Source organism: Sturnira hondurensis, unplaced genomic scaffold, assembly GCF_014824575.4.
Source record: "Sturnira hondurensis isolate 20B ecotype Veracruz unplaced genomic scaffold, ASM1482457v3 Scaffold0021214, whole genome shotgun sequence".
Lineage (NCBI taxonomy): Eukaryota > Metazoa > Chordata > Mammalia > Chiroptera > Phyllostomidae > Sturnira > Sturnira hondurensis.
In genome coordinates, this window is record NW_028093845.1 from 9,813,298 (window position 1) to 9,828,974 (window position 15,677).

At 36.2% G+C, this 15,677-nt stretch overlaps 1 protein-coding gene and 1 non-coding gene across 2 annotated transcripts in view; one reads left to right on the plus strand and one right to left on the minus strand.

Annotated features, from left to right (window-relative positions):
• Positions 1-15,677, minus strand: part of ARHGEF38 (Rho guanine nucleotide exchange factor 38) — a 136,515-nt gene that overhangs the window by 95,141 nt on the left and 25,697 nt on the right. The window lies entirely within an intron of this gene.
• On the plus strand, positions 4,768-4,895 carry LOC118977199 (small nucleolar RNA SNORA51). Its single transcript, XR_005064477.1, has one exon. It is a non-coding gene; the product is annotated as a small nucleolar RNA SNORA51 (small nucleolar RNA).

Below are 15,677 nucleotides of genomic sequence, written 5' to 3' on the forward strand. Positions count from 1 at the left end.
CAAACTTAATTTTTATTTTAGACTCTGCAGTTGCAGATGTAATTGTATTTCCTTTAAAGCTAATGTGATTTTAGTAACTGATAGGTTAGACATCTTCAATGCTGACACCACTTCCTGAGAATGTAGAGCTTTACAAAAGGGTTTATAAAAACTGTAAGGAGAAAAAGTGCACAGGTCACAGTGTATGGAAAAAAGGATATTCTCTTAGATGTCTCCAGAAACAAAAGCTAAGAAAATTGGAGAAACTTTACAGTAGAGGAGTTAATGGTTCTGTGTGCAAGGACTGTGCCAAGAATGTGAAGAGACACTGCAAAAGCAAAATGAGTAGTGAGTACTACTCTTTCTCTGGCCTACTAATTTCCAGAGGTCCCGTAGAGGCTCAGTAATCAAATACGAGTGGAGAATACCGTGAAGGTCATTCCAGTGTTAGTTGGAAGGTGTACCAGTTGATCTTTGGACAATCCTGATGTGCAGGTAAGTATATTTCTGGACCATTTGCCTGTAGTTATCCTTTCTCCATCAGGAAAGAAATTGGATTTGACGGGTACTCTCTGAGAGCACATACTTCTACAAGATGTGGGCCATTCAGTGCCAGAGAAGTAATCCACTAGAGTTATAAAAGAAAAGTAGATCAATATAAAAAAAGAATGAATGCATGAAATGTTCATCCAAATGCAAGCAATGTTATGCTTGCTTTTGGATGCTTCTAATTTATAGTATTTTTATTGGAGAGTAGACAACGTCTGCCTATCAGCACCCTAAATGTGAAAGTAAGAGTTACCATCAGGTATCATTATTATGAGTTATTTTGGATATAAAAAAGGAAGGCAGGTCACTGGGGAGGGGGCATGAAGTGAGCAGGCTGTATATACCACAGGACCTCCTCCCTGAGCCTCCTTTCATCTGTTTTCTTCTAAAAGGATGAGAACTGGATGACAGAGCTCAGAGGAGGAGTAACTTTTTTAAATTTATTTTTTCTCTTGGGATATGTGAAGTAGCTCATACATACACACAAAAACACCTCATTAATATGGAGTTGACAAACCAGTGTCGATGGTATTCAATTATTGGTTAATATTACCTTGACAATAAAAGGGACACTATTGAAACACTGTTCAGACTGATGTCTATTTTTGCAAGTTCTAGTCTTTGTGCCTTATAAAATGTATCTATCAATGATCTGGGGGGCTATCAATCAGAAGTGTGTCCCCCTGATCTCTGGGGAGGAAATACCCCTACAATACATTTTCAGATTTCTTTAGTTCTAAATATAAGACTCAATTACTATTTTAAATTAATTTATTTCACAGATTTCCCCTTGAAAACTTTAAAATGTGCTACATCAAATTTCATCAATTAAAACTTGCTTAGGTTTTCTAATGCTGCTCAAGAACTTGTTGAGCTACAACTGGGGGCAGTGGTAGCTGAAATAAAGTGTTGGTCATGGTATTCAACTTCAGAAACTTTCCCCCTTGGGTATGAACACAGCTTCAGAGAATTTACAGTTGAGCAAACAAAATATTTTTGTTCTTTTGACTCAAGTTCATTGCAGGAACAAAGACTTGACTTGCATCATTTTATGGTCAGGTCTGTAAATACTTCCTATGTTGGCACTTCTTAAACCAACAAACTTTGCAACACATTGTGGGTAGAAGTTTTGTTTTTAGAAGATCCTCCCTACCTTTAAAACTTTTACCTTTTAGTTATACTATGACTTTAATTAATACGTGAATATTACCAAGATGTATCACTCAACTCTGTCCCTCTGTCGAGTCCTCCCGTGCAGCCATGTTGTCATTTGTGTGTGTGTGTCAAGCTCTCCCCTCACCAGCCAGATCTGAAGCTACATTAGCCTGGAGATCTCTCCTGGCTCTACCCTGAGGACTCTCTGAAGCCCTCTCTTCCCAATGCACTCATGCCCTGAGGCTCTTTCTTTTTGTGGCAACCAGCCTGGGCTCCCATATTGTAGTTTTTCCTAACAAACAAACAAACAAACAAACAAACAAAAAAAAAACTCTGGTCAAACTCAGTGAGTACCAGCGATATACAGGGACAAACTGAATTGTGTGGCTTCAGTGTGCGAGCTAAAGGGACAGTGCCATTTTCTGTGTCAGCCCTCCCCTGACAGAGCCAAATCTGATTCTGCATTAGCCTGATGTACTCCATTATCTCCACCCTGTTGACTCCCTCAGACCTAGCCTCACCCAACTCATGTTCTGCCCAAGGCTCTTTCAGTGGCTGAGCCTAAAGGGCAGCTGGCAGGCAGCAGAAAGTCTCAGAGTGCCTTGAATCTTTTGTTAACCTTCCCCAGGCTTGAAACTGGTGGCAGCTGGTCTCAGTTCATAGTATGGCTCATCCCATGCACATCCAAGCCGAGCACAGGCAGCTCACCAACTGCAGATCATTTTGGATGTCCTAGCAGGTAGCCTTGGGCCAGTCTCAGGCGGCTCTGACATTGGTCTGCACCTGACACTGTTCTAAGAGGGCCCAGAACTAACAGACCCAATGGTGAGCATCATAGGACAACAGGATACCACCCAATGAGCTCCACAAGCAGCACACCTAAAGGGGCGTCTTGGTAGGCAACAGATTTTGCTTGCGCTACTCCTGCTCCGTGGGGGCAGCCCCCACATTGCAGTTCCTACAATGTGGTCATAGCAAATCCTCACAATCAACGTGATCATGCCAACAGCAATCAAAGCACAGTTAAAGCACAGTTACAACACAGGAGAACACACACAGTTCACACAAAGGACAGTCCTGGAGCATCTGACTCAGGTGATCCAGGAGACTGTGCCACTGGACCCCACAGGACACCTACTATATAAGGTCAACCTGCCAAGACTGGGAAACATAACAAATCTACCTAACACATGGAAACAAACACAAAGAGGCAGCCAAAGTGAGGAGGCAAAGAAACATGCCTCAAATGTTAAAAAAAATCTTCAGAGAAAGAGCTAAATGAAATTGAAGCAGACAGTTCACAGAGTACAAAACACTGTGCTCAAGTATAAAGATGCTCAAGGAACTTAGAATTTCAACAAAGAGACAGTAAGCATAAAAAGGACATCAAAACCATAAAAAAAGAACCAATCCAAATGAAGAATACACTAGAAGTAATCAAGAGCTTATTAGATGAAGCAGGGGGTTGAATCAGTCATTTGGAATATAAGGTAGCAAAAAACACCTATTCAGAAGAGCAAAAGAGAAAAGTAATTAGAAAACAGAATAGTGTAAGGGAGTTCTGGGACATCATCAAGCATAATGACATCCACATCATAGGGGTACCAGAGAGAGAAGAAAGTGAGCAAGGGATTGTGAACTTATTTAAAGAAATAATGACTGTAAAACTCTTTAACCTGTTGAAGAAACAAGACACACAAGTGCAGGAAGCACAGACATTCCCAATAAGGTGAGCTGAAAAGGGCCACACCAAGAAACATCATAATTAAAATGCCAAATGTTAAAAGACAAAGAGAGAATCTTAAAAGCAGCAACAGAGAGACACTTGGTTATCTACAAGAGAGCTCCCATTAGAAGGTCAATCTCTTTTCCCAAAAGAAAATTTGTAGGCCAGAAGGGACTGGCACAAAATGTTCAAAGCGATGTAAAGCAAAGAATTACTACAAAGACTATTCTACCCAGCAAGGCCATCATTTAAAATGGAAGGAAAGATAAAGAGCTTCCCAAACAAGAAAAGGCTAAATGAGTTCATCACCACTAAACCAGTATTACAAGAAATCTTAAAAGGATTTTTTAAGAAGAAAAAAGAATAACATAAATATAAAGAATAAAATGCTGCCCTGTGTGGTGTGGCTCAGTGGACTGAGTATGGGCCTCGGAACCAAAGGGTTGCCAGTTTGATTCCCAGTCAGGGCACATGCTTGGGTTGCAGGCCAGTTCAGGTCCCCAACAAGGGGTGGACAAGATGCAACCACACATTGATGTTTCTCTCCCTCTTTTTCTCCCTTCTCCTCCATCTAAAATAAAATCTAAAAAAAAAAGAATAAAATGGCAATAACTATGTACCTATCAATAATTACTTTAAAAGTAAGTGGAATGCCTTAATCAAAAGCCTGGGGTGGCTGAATGAATAAAAAAAACAAAACTCATGCATTCATACATATGCTGCCTACAATCCACTTCAGATAGAAAGACACAGACTGAAAGTAAAGGAATGAAAAAAGAAATTTCTTGCAAATAGAAAGGAAAGAAACAACTTGGGTAGCAATTCTCTATCAGACAAAATAGCGTTTAAACTAAAGGCTGTAATAGGAGACAAAATATATTTCATAGTGATAAAAGAATCAACCCCAAAAGAGAGTATAACTCTTACATTTATGTACCCAACATAAGAGTATTCAAATATACCAATCAAATCTAGATGAACATAAAAGGAGGAATCAACAGCACTACAGTCATAGTACAGAACTTTAATGTCCCATAGACATCAGTGGAGAGGTAGTCCAGACAGAAAATCAACAAGGAAAGGGTGGCCCTAAATGACAATACCACCAGATAGATTTAATTGATAATTGTAGAGCATTTCACACAAAAATAGAATATATGTTCTTTTCAAGTGTATATGAAACATTTTCTAGGATAGAGCACATGTTAAGACACAAAATAAATCTCATTAAACTTAAAAAGTTTGAAATTATATGAAGCATCTCCTCCAACCACAATTGTATAAAACTAGAAAGCAATTACAAGAAGAAAATGGAAAAGCACACAAACACCTGGATGCTAAATAACATGCTATTAACTGACCTCCCAGTATGTACCACAGGCTGTGTTCTTACACTGTACAGGAAGAGGAGGCAGAGTAAACCCACCCCATATACACCTCAGCCGAGGCCCTTTGTCTGGTCTGTATTGTGAACAGGGGCACATGGAAAAAATGTAAATAACATGCTATTAACTAATGAGTGAATTAATAATTCAATCAAGGAAGAAATCAAAAGCTACATTGAGACAAATGAAAATGAACACACAACAATCCAAAATCAATGGGACACACAAAAGTGGTCTTAAGAGGAAAAATTCTCAGCAATAGGCTGACCTCAGAAAACAAGAAAAAATTCAAATACCTAATATACCTTTGGACTTAAAGGAACTAGATAAAAACAGCAAACAAGGCCCAGAGTAGGTAGAAGGAAGGAAATAATAAAGATCAGAGTGGGAATAAATGAAGTAGATGCTAAAAAATTATGAAAGATCTATGAAACAAAGAACTGGTTCTTTGAAAAAGTAAACAAAATTGACAAACTGTTAACCAGACTCATCAAGAAGAAAAGAAAGAGGACTAAGTAAATAAAATCAGAAATGAAAGAGAAGTGTCAACTGACACCATAGAAATACAAAGGATTTTAAGAAAATACTACAAACTCTGATGTGCCAACAAATTGGAAAATCAGGAAGAGATGATAAATTCCTAGAAACATACAATATTACAAGACTAAATCTGGAAGAAACAAAATCTGAACACACTGATTACTACCAATGAAATAGAAATAGTAATTTAAAAAAAAAACCTCTCAACTATCCAAAGTCCTAGACCAGATAGCTTCACAGGTGAATTTTACCAAACATTCAGAGAAGAATTAACAGCTATCTTTCTCAAGCTATTCCAACAAATTCAAGAAAAGGGAAGGTTCCCAAGTTCATTTTGCAAAGCCAGAATTACTCTGATTTCAAAACCAGGCAAAGACATTACAAAAAATTATAGGCCAATATTTGTGATTGGCCTATAATTCAGCAACACATTACAAAGAGCATACACCATGATCAAGTGGGATTTATTCCTGAGATGCAAGGCTGGTTCAATATCCACAAACCACATAAACAAAATGAAAGATAGAAATCATATAATCATATAAGTGGATGTTGAAAAAACCTTCGATAAAATCCAACATCCATTACAATAAAAAACTCCTGGCAAAGTGGCTATGGAGGGGGAAGAACATAATATTGTAAAGGCCGTATAAGAAAAACCTAAATTTAACATCATCCTTAATTAAGAAAATATAAAATTGTTTTCTTCAAGGAATAAGAAGAGGTTTTCTACTTTCATCATTTTTGTCAATATAGTATTGAATGTCCTGGTCACAGCAATTAGACAAGAAAAACCAATAAAAGGCACCCAAATTAGAAAGGAAGAAGTACAATTGTCATTATTTATACATGACATGCTTCTGTATATACAGAACATTAAGAACTGATAAAAATTAAACAGGATACAAATAATATTCAGAAATTGGTTGCATTTTTATACACCAACAATAGACTATTAGAAAGAGCAATTAAGAAAATAATCTCACTTAAACTCACGTCAAAAATAAAATAAAATACTTCAGATTAAACTTACCCAAAGTGTCAAAAAATTAGTACTCAGAAACATATAGGACACTCAAGGAAGAAATTGAAGAGAATAGAAATAAATAAAAGCGTATGTTATGCTTATGGACAAAAGAATTAACATTGTTAAAATGTCCATATTTCCCAAAGCTATTTATAGATTCACTGAAGTCCTTGTCCAAATATCAATGGCATTTTCCATGAAATAGAACAATTTATTCAAAAATTTATATGAAACCACAAAAGACTTTGAAGAGCCATAGCAATTGAGAAAGATCGATGTTGGAAGTATCATCCTACCTAATATCAAACTATACGACAAGGCTATAGGAATCAAATGGCATTATATCTGCATGACACATGATCAATAGAAAAAAATAGAGAGGCCAGAAATAAGCCCATGTATACATGATTAATTAATATAAAACAAAGAGGCAAGAATATGCAATGGGGTAAGAAAGTCTATTCATTAAATGGTGTTGGGAAAACTGAACAAATACAAGTGAAAAAAAAATGAAACAACCACCTTCTTTTACCATATACAAGAATGAACTCAAAATAGAATAAAGACTAAATGTAAGACCTGAAATTGTAAACCTCCTAGAAGAAAACATAGAAAACTCTCTGATATTGCTCTTACTAATATGCTTTTTTCTAATATCTAATCTCCTTGGGCAAGGGAAACAAACAAACAAAAAAAACAAAAACCAAATGTGACCACATCAAACTAAAGTTTTTGCACAGCAAAGGAAACCATCGATGAAACAAAACAACTATTTACTGAATGGAAAAAGATATATTCAAAATTTACAAAGAAGACATACAACACAACAATCCCCCCCAACAATCCTATTTATAAATGAGCAGGAGACTTGAATCAACACTTCTTCAAAGCAGACATACAATGGCCAAGGGATGTAGGAAAGCTGCTCGATGTCAATAATTATCAGAGAAGTGCAGGTTAAAGCCACAATGAGATAATACCTGACACCTGTCAGAATAGTATTGTCAATAAATCAACAAACAAATGCCGGAAGGGACTTGAAAGAAAGGGAATCCTGTACACAGCTGGTGGGATTGTAAATCAGTGCCACTACTGTGGTAAACAGTGTGGAGATTACTCAAAAAATTAAAAATAGAAATGCCTTATGATCCAGCAATGCTACTTCTGGGACAGACTACTTCTACGTCTACACAGGTGGACAAAAGTAAGTTAAATTACCAGCCATCATTACCTACAAGAAAAATCGTAAGTACAGATACAAAATAACAATAAGAAGACAAATAATAGAAATAAATAATACAATTAATAAATAAGTAGTAATACAAGAATAAACCGTGTTTTGTGTACTCACAACTCTAAACCTATTTTTGCTCACTCCTGTATATCCAAAGAGATGCAAAATACTAATTTGAAAAGATATATACATCTCTATGTTCATTGCAGTGTTACTTATAATGGCCAAGATACAGGAGCAACCCGTTATATGGTTACACTTATATATGGAAACTAAAGAACAAACAAATGAACAACAACAACAACAAAAAACAGAAACAAACTCATAGATACAGTGAACAAACTGATGAGTGAAAAAGGTGACGAGAGTAAGAAGTTACAAAATAGTCACAGGATTGTAGAATGCAGTATAGGCCATATGGTTAATAATATTATAAGAAGTATGCATGGTGCCAGGTGGGCACTAGAATTACCAGGGAGATCAATTTGTAAATTTTCTAATTGGCTAACCACTAGGCTGTCTACCTGAAACAAATATAAACTAAAATTTAAATCTAAGATAAAGCCCCAGTGAAAAAATTAGATCAGCGGCTGTCTGGGGCTGGGGGTCAGAGCTGACGGCAGAATCGTGAGAAAACCTAGAGTGTTAGAAACACTCCTGTGTGTTGATTGTGGTGCTGTTTACACCACTGAGTACAATTACAAAATTCAAACTCTACATGCAAATGGGTGAATTGTATTATATGTAAATTACACCACAATAGGCAGTGGAGAAGGAATTCATAAAGCAAATACTGTTTTCTAACAAATAACAAAATAACAGGAACCTTCTCAGTTTTAAATAAACAATGATGCATTTCCAGCAGAGCAAAAAAAAAAGACAAGCAAAGAAAAGAAAAGGCCAACTTTTCATCCTGAAAATGAAGCCTGAAGACATCTTTGCAGGAAGGTGGTCCTGAAAGCCTCCAGTGGCCTTTAGGCTGAGACCGCTTTGTCAACACCGTATCCTGCCTCTTAGGCCTCAGCCACTTGTCCGACTCCTGGATCTCGGCAGTCTCTCCAATCACTTACGCCTTACACGAGAGACTGCTTGGGAACCAATTTCTGAACATCAGGGGTCCACATGCTGGACATTAATGGTCCTGATTCATTTCTAGTACTGATGTGCTTTCTCTGGTTTCTGTAACTGGAATTCTTGATCGCTGTGGTAGGCAGAATCATTGCCCTTCCCCCTTAAGGATGTCCACATTCTGATCCTCAGACTGGTGACTGTCACCTCACATGGCAAAACAGACTGTCAGTGTGGTTAGGGTTATAGACTCTGAGGTGGGGAGATTATTCTGTGTCATCCAAGGGGACCCAATCTGATCACATGAGCCCTTAAAAGAGGAAGGGGACAGCAGAGAACAGGAAAGATGAAAAGTGAGAGGGACTGAACCCACCATTTTTTTGTTGTGAAGGCAGAGGAAGGAAGCTAAGAGCCACGGAACACGAGAAGCCTTTGGAAGCTGAGAGCAGCCTTTGGCTGCCAGCCAGCAAGGAAGTAGGTTCCAACAGCCAGAAAAAGTGAGGAATGGATTCTCCCCCCTGATCCTCTAGAAAGGAGCACAATGGCACTTTGATTCAACCGACACTTTGCTTTCTGCGAGTGAGACTCTAAACAGAGTCCCAGCCAAGCCCTCTAGGCTTCTGACCTATGGAAACCATGAGATAATAGATTTGTGTGGTTTTAAACACTGAATTGTGGTGATTTGTTATAGCAGTAACAGGAAGCTAATATCCCCACACATTGAAGAGATTGCCAGTTGGACTTTTCCCTTCAATATAGTTTTTTGTTTTTGCTCAATGTTTTGGATCCCTATACAGGCCAAAAAAAAAAATCACACTTAGAATATCAGTGCAGGGTTGGACAAAGTTTTCAATTAGATAAACAATAAACCAGGCACTCCTTGTGGTTTGATGCATTAGCACCTTGAATTTAGGTTAATAATGTCCTGAGCAGCCACACAACAGCCGGAGTGGCAGTTCCAGCTGTGGCAGTGTCTCCAAGGGCCGTGGCAGTGACCGCAGTGAACAGAAGGAATCCCCGCTGTGAAAGAAGGCAGGCCACTCAAGGTATATTTCATGAGTCATGAGAAAGGAATCTTAACCTGCCTGATAGAGATCCAGAGACATATAAAAATGCCAGATAAAGCATTTTGAAAAAAATTCAAGGAATGATGAGCCTTCAAAAAATGTGCACGAAATCCTCTGAGGGCAGGTAGCAGGCTCTGAATGTAGTCCACGTAATGAAGTGAAGCTGAAACCACCAATGTTTCTGGAGGCTTCAGCAGACACTGGTAGACTAGGGAGATGGGAACTTCCTGTGCCTGCAATGCGGAGACAGGACCTGGTAGAGACAGGACCTGGTAGAGACATGACCTGGGCAAGATGTCTAAGTGTCAAGGAGCCTATTAGAGTAAGAGCCTAAGAGAGGAGCAGGAAAGAAAACACACCCAGGGAAAGGTGAACTAGTAAAAATAATGTTCCAAAGGGAGAGACATTAAAAAAATTGTCTGTCTCAGCCATGTCTCTGGGTGGTAATAGAAAAAAGGGCAGGTGGAGGCTTACTAATTCTGGGACACTAATTGGCTCTCCTATGGGATTGGGAACTGAATTCACTGAACATGGAACAAATCATTATTAAGGGCTTCCTATGAGCCTCAGAGTGTTGTAGGGGCTGGGACTACAGCAGTTTAAAAACATGAATAACAAATACTGTTCCTCGTGGAACTTAAATTCCTGTGGGGGAATAAGAACATAAACAAAATAAATGTTATTTTGTGTACTAACAGGTGATAAGTGAGTGGTATGGAAAAAAGTAGAGCTGTGGGTGCTACTAGGACATGCTCAAAAGGAGAGCAATTTAAATGACAGGGAAGTCCTCAAGCTAAACAGACTTGAAATGTGAGGAAAAGTCTTGCAGAAGAACCAGCTGGTGGAAAGCTTTAAGATGAGAGTGTGTGTGGCCTGTTCAAGGATCAGGAAAGAGGCCAGTGTGGCTGAGGTGTGAGGTACAGGGGGAAAGAGGAGGAGAGGAGTTAAGTGGACTGGAAGAGTGGGCAGCTTGGGAGACCTTGCGGAGGTCTGTAAGCAATTTAAACTTTCAAGCATCTTTGTAGCGTGGCAGAGAAGGTAAAGGCATTGATGAACGTTTGATGTTTTAAAATGAAGAATGCATGTTAAAATGTTAAGGTCAACCATAAAAATTTTTTTAAAAAGTATACAAATTTTCAAAATCAATACAGACAAAAATATAATGAAGGGGAGGAAGCAATTCAAAAGAAGAAAAAAATGAAAAGAGAGGAACAAATACTAGGTAGTAGATACAAATATATTGAGTAATCATAATAAATTAAATGACCAGATTACCAAACTAAATTAAATAAAAGCTATGTGCTATTTACAAGTAAGTGAACATAAATGCATAGAAAGTTTTAAAGTGAAAAGTAAAAAATACATACTAAGCAAATATAAATTTTTTAAAAAATGTGGGAAGCTTTTTGTATCAGACAAAATCAACTTCAAGGCAAAAGTAAAAGTGGACAATATATAATAATAAATTGTCAATGCAGAAGAGAGAAAAATTCTGTGTGTTGAATAACATGTTTCAAACAAGTGAAACAAAAAGTAAGAGTTGTAAGCAGAATTTAACAAATCATCTGTAATTATGCAATAATTCAATTGTACATATAACATATAAAAATTGGCACTCAAAGTTAGAGATTTCACCTTCTTTTTAAAAAACATGTAACATTTATGAGAATATTTTGGGCCATAAAATTTCAAAAAATCAGGGATCCAAGATGATGGCAGGTTGGTGGAAGCTAAATAAGTTTGTTACCACAAAATCAGTATTCCAACAAGTGTTAAAGGGCTTGTTTTAAGAAGAAGAAAAGAAAATGGAAAAAAAAAACAAAAATAATTAAAAAATAACATGGCAATAAATCTGTATCTATCAATAATCACTTTAAATGTAAATGGCTTAAATGCTCCAATCAAAAAATATAGGTTAGCTGAAAAAATAAGAAAACAAGATATATATATATATGCATATATATATATAGAGAGAGAGAGAGAGAGATACATGCACACATACACATACACTGTCTTCAAGAGACCACTCCATAACAAAAGATTCACACAGACTAAAAGTAAAGGAATGGAAAAACAAATTCATGAAAATGAAAAGAAAAACAAAAGCTGAGGTAGCAATATTTATATCCAACAAAATATACTCTAAGACTGAGGCTATAACAAGAGACAAAGGACACTACAAAATGATAAAGGGAAAAATCCAACAAAAGGATATAGCCCTAGTAAACATGTATGCACTCAACATAGGAGCACCTAAATATGTAAAGCAAATCTTGATGGACATAAAGGGGAAGATTGACAGAAATATAATCATAGTGGGGATTTTAATACCCCCTTATCTTCAATAGATAGTACTTTCTGACAGAAAACCAACAAAGAGATGATGATGGCCTTAAATAATGCACTAGATCCAATGGATTTAATTGACATCTTCAGAGCACTTTACCCTAAACAATAGAATATACATATTTTTAAGTACACATGGAATGTTTTCTAGGATATACCACATGTTGGGACACAAAACAAGTCTTAATAAATTTAAGAGGATTGAAATTATATCAAGCATCTTCTCTGATATAATGCTAGGAAAGTAGAAATCAATCACAAGCAGAAAAATACTGAACTGAAAAATACACAAAGACATAGGAGCTTAATAACATATTATTCAACAATGAATGAATTAATAATGAGACCAAGGAAGAAATCAATAAGTATCTTGAGAAAAATCAAACTGAGAACACAATAATCCGAAATCTGTGGGACACTGGGAAAGCAATCCTAAAAGGGAAATTCATAGCATTACAGGTCTATCTCAAGAAACAAAAAAAACTCAAGTAAACAACTGGAAAAGAATAAAATCAATGCCCAAAGTGAGTAGAAGGAAGGAAATAATAAAGATCAGAGCAAAAATAAATGAAATAGAAACTAAAAAACAATACAACAGTTGAATGAATCTAAGCTGGCTTTCTAAGAAGATAACAAGATTGACAAAACTTTAACCAGATTCATCTGAAAAAAAAAAAGAGAGGACCTAAATAAGTAAAAGCAGAAATGAAAGAGGAGGAATAACAACTGGCACCAAAGAAATACAACAGATTTTTAAAAAATATATTACAAACAACAATTTGCTAACAAACTGGACAACATGGATAAGTGCCTAGAAACATACAATCTTCCAAAACTAAATCAGGAAGAATCAGATAATTTGAATAGGCAAATTACAACTAGTGGAATTAAACAGTAATTTAAAAAAAAAACTCCAAAAAACAGAAGCCCTGGACCGGATAGCTTCACAGATGATTTATACGAAACATTCCAAGAAGAACTAAGACCTATTTTCTCAAACTATTGAAAACCTTCAAGAGGAGGGAAGACTCCCAAGCTCATTTTATGAGGCCAGTATTATCCTACTATCAAAACAAAGACACTACAAAGACAGAAAAGTATAGGCCAGTATTCCTGATGAACATAGATGCTAAAATCCCCAACAAAATATTAGCAAATCAAATACAGCAATGCATCAAAAACATCATATATCATAATATAGCGGGATTTATTCTGCGTATACAAGGTTGTTATAATATTTGCAAATCAATAAATGTGATATACCACATAAACAGAATAAAGAACAAAACTACATGATCATATCAGTAGATGAAGAAAAAGTGTTTTATAAAATTTACCACCCATTTATTATCAAAACTCTCAGCAAAGTGGGAATACAGGGAACATTTCTCAAAATAATAAAGGCCATGCATGACAAAACCACCGTCAGCATCATACGCAGTGAGCAAAAACTACAAGCATTCCCCTTAAAATTGGGAAAAATATAGGGATGTCTGCTTTCACCTCTCTCTTCAACATAGTACTGGAAATCCTAGCCACAGCAATCAGACCAGAAAAAGAAATAAAGGGCATCCAAACTGGAAAGAAAAAGTACAATTGTCTTTATTTGCAGATGACATGATACTGTTCATAGAGAACCACAAAGATTCTACCAAGAAACTGCTAGAACTGATAAATGAATTCAGTAAAGTAGTAGCATATAGAATTAATATCTAGAAATCAGTTGCATTTTAAATGCTAATAATGAACTAACAGAAAGGGAAATCAAGAAAACAATCCCATTTACAATTGCTTTTAAAAAATAAAATGCCTAAGAATAAAATTAACTAAGAATTTTTAAAACCTGTACTTGAAAAATATGACACTAAAGAAAAAAATTGAAGAAGATACAAATAAGTGGAAGCAGATACCCTGTTCATAGGTAAGAAGAATTAACATCATTAAAATATCCATACTACCCAAAACAATCTATACATTCAGTGTAATCTCTATTAAGATTCCAATGACATATTTCACAGAATCAGAACAAATATTTCAAAAAAATGTATATGGAATGACAAAAGGCCCTGCATAGCAACAACGATCCTGTGAAAAAGAACAAAGTTGGAGGAATCATGCTACCTAATATCAAACTACACTATAAGGCTGTAGTAATCAAAAGAATCTGGGACTGGCATAAAAACAGACACATGGATCTGTAGAACAGAACAGGGAACCAAGAAATAAACCCACACCTTTATAGTCAATTAATATTCAAAAGAGGAAGCAAGCACCTATGGTGGGCTGAAGATAGTTTATTCAATAAATGGTGTTGAGAAAATTGGACAGATGTGAGCAGAAAAATAAAACTAGACCACCTTCTTATACCACACACAAGAATAAATTCAAAATAGATTAAAAAATTAAATGTTAGATCCAAACAATAAAAATCCTAAAAGAAAACATAGGCAGCAAAATCTCAGACACTATTCATAACAATTTTTTTAATCAGATATGTCTCCCCAGGCCAGGGAAACAAAAGAAAAAATAAATAAATTTGACTATATCAAACTAAAAAGTTTTTGCACAACAAAGGAAATCATCAATAAAATGAAAAGACAACACTGAATGGGAGAACATATTTGCCTATGACATATCTAATAAGAAGTTAATATCCAAAATTTATAAAAAACATATATAACTCAACACCAAAACAACAAACAATCCAAGTAAAAAAATGGGCAAAATACCTGGATATATGCTTCTCCAAAAAGGNTATATCAAACTAAAAAGTTTTTGCACAACAAAGGAAATCATCAATAAAATGAAAAGACAACACTGAATGGGAGAACATATCTGCCTATGACATATCTAATAAGAAGTTAATATCCAAAATTTATAAAAAACATATATAACTCAACACCAAAACAACAAACAATCCAAGTAAAAAAATGGGCAAAATACCTGGATATATGCTTCTCCAAAAAGGACATACAGATGGCCAATAGACATGAAAAGATGGTCAATATCTCTAATCATGAGAGAATTGCAAATGAGATATCACCTCACAGCTATCAGAATGTCCATGATCACATAAATCAAAAAACAAAAAATGCTGGAGAGGATGTAGAGAAACGGAAACCCTCCTGCACTGTTGGTGGGAATGCAGACTGGTGCAGCCACTGTGGAAAGCAGTATGGAGATACCTCAAAAAATTAATAATGGAACTGCTTTATGAACCAGTGACTTCACTTCTGGGAATTTATCCAAACGAGAAACTTGAAACAATAATTCAAAAGAATGTATGCACTCCTATATTCATTGCAGCATTATTTACAATAGCCAAGAGTTGGCATCATCCAAAGGGCCTATCAGGATTAGACAGCGTTTGTACATTTACACAATGGAATACCACTCAGCCAGGAGAAAGAAGAAAGATTTACCCTTTGTGGCAGTGTGGATGGACATGGAGAACATTATGTTAAGAGAAATAAGCCAGTCAGAGAAAGACAAATACCATATGATTTCAATCATTGGAGTCTAATCAACAACCTGAACTAGCCAGATACACAGTCATAGAGAACAGGCAGACAGCTTTGGGGACGGGGGGTTGGGGAGGGAT